We start from the raw sequence: 2,284 nt of genomic DNA, 5'->3' as shown, positions 1-2,284 counted from the left end.
AAGATATGGAAGAGAGAAACTCAGGTGTGGAAGATACAATGGAAGAAATAGATGTATCTCTCAAATTAAAAGTTAAATCTAAAAAATTACTGACACAGAAAATCCAAGAATTTCAAGACAGCATAAAAAGACAAAACTTAAGAATAATAGTAATAGAGGAAAAAGAAGATTCCCTCCACTAAGGCCCAGAAAATATTTTCTTTTTTTTTCTTTTATAAACAACCTTTTTATTAATTCTTTGAGACTTTTGTGCATGCATACAATGTATTTTTAACCCCAGCTCTTCCCTCGTATTTCTCCAGATTCACCACTACCACCCTACCCACTCCCAAATTTGTTTCCTTTTATTTTCTTTTTTTTTAATTTATTTTATTATTATTTTTTTTATCAGTTACATTTTATTAACTCTGTATCCCAGCCATGTCCAGATCCCTCATTCCCTCCCAGTCCCTCCTTACCTCCCTCATCTCCACCGTGCCCCTTTCCAAGTCCACTGATAGGGGGGACCTCCTCCCCATTCCTTTGATCCTGTTTTATCAGGTATCTTCAGGACTGGCTGCAAAGCCCTCCTCTGTGGCCTAAAAGGACCGCTCCTCTCTTGGGGGGTGGGGAGACCAAAGAGCCAGTCATTGAGATCCTGTTAGAAATAGTTCTTGTTCCCCTCACTTTGGGAAACCAATTGGTTACTGAGCTACCACAGGCTACATCTGAGTGGAGGTTCTAGGTTATATCCATACATGGTCCTTGGTTGAATGTCAGTCTCAGAAAAGACCCTGTGCCCAGATGTATTTGGTCATTTGGTCCTTGTAGAGCTCCTATTCTTTCCCCATCAGACTAACTCTCCTTCTTTCTTATGATTACCTGTACTCTGCCAAAGGTTTGGTCATGAGTCTGCTTTGAAAACACTGCTAGTTAGAGTCTTTCAGATGCACTCAGTAGACTCCTGTCATACGTTCAATGCACATCCCATCTGTCTTTCTAAACGAGGATTGATCATCTTACTCCATGTCCACTCAATTGATTATCTCTTTTAGGTGTATAGATTTCATTATCTTTATCATATCTTATAGGTCTATATAAGTGAGTATATCCCATGTTTGTCTTTCTCCTTCTGATATATTTCACTCAGAATGATCTTTTCTAGATCCCACCATTTGCCTGCAAATTTCATGATTTCCTCCTTTTTGATTGCTGAGTAGTATGCCATTGTGTAAAAATAACACAATTTCTGTACCCATTCCTCCATTGATGGACATCTAGGTTGTTTCCAGGTTCTGGCTATTACAAATAAAGCTGCTATAAACATGGTTGAGCAAGTATCCCTTTTGTGTACTTGAACGAACTTTGGGTATATACCTAGCAGTGGTATAGCTGGGTCTTGAGGAAGCACTATTCCTAATTGTCTTAGAAAGCGCCAGATAGCTTTCCAGAGTGGTTGTACCAGGTTACATTCCCACCAGCAGTGGAGGAGGGTTCCCCTTTCACCACAACCTCTCCAGCATGTGTTATCGCTTGAGTTTTTCATCTTGGCCATTCTGATGGGTGTAAGGTGATATCTCAGGGTCGTTTTGATTTGCATTTCCCTGATGGCTAATGAGGATGAGCCTTTCTTTAAGTGTTTTTCTGCCATTCGATATTCCTCTGTCGAGAATTCTCTGTTTAGCTCTGTTCCCCATTTTTTAATTGGATTAATTGGTTTGCTGCTTTTCAGCTTCTTTAGTTCTTTGTAAATACTGGATATTAGTCCTCTGTCAGATAAAGGGTTAGTGAAGATTCTTTCCCAATCTGTAGGCAGTCGTTTTCTTTTGATAACGGTATCCTTTGCTTTACAGAAACTTTTCAGTTTCATGAGGTCCCATTTATTGATTGTTGCTCTTAGAGCCTGTGCTGTTGGTGTTCTGTTCAGGAAGTTGTCTCCTGTGCCAATGAGTTCTAGGCTGTTCCCCACTTTTTTTCCAATTGATTTAGGGTATCTGGTTTTATGTTGAGGTCCTTGATCCACTTTGACTTTAGTTTTGTGCAGGGTGATAAATATGGATCTATTGTCATTTTTCTGCATGTAGACACCCAGTTGGTCCAGCACCATTTGTTGAAGATGCTGTCTTTTTTTCCATTGAATGGATTTGGCTTCTTTGTCAAATATCGAGTATTCATAGGTGTGTGGATTTATTTCTGGGTCTTCTATGTGGTTCCATTGATCCTCCTTTCTGTTTCTATACCAATACCATGCAGTTTTTATTACTGTTGCCCTGTAGTACAGCTTCAGATCAGGGATGGAAATACC

This window comes from Meriones unguiculatus (genome assembly GCF_030254825.1).
Source record: "Meriones unguiculatus strain TT.TT164.6M chromosome Y unlocalized genomic scaffold, Bangor_MerUng_6.1 ChrY_unordered_Scaffold_23, whole genome shotgun sequence".
NCBI lineage: Eukaryota > Metazoa > Chordata > Mammalia > Rodentia > Muridae > Meriones > Meriones unguiculatus.
This window is presented reverse-complemented; position numbering follows the sequence as displayed.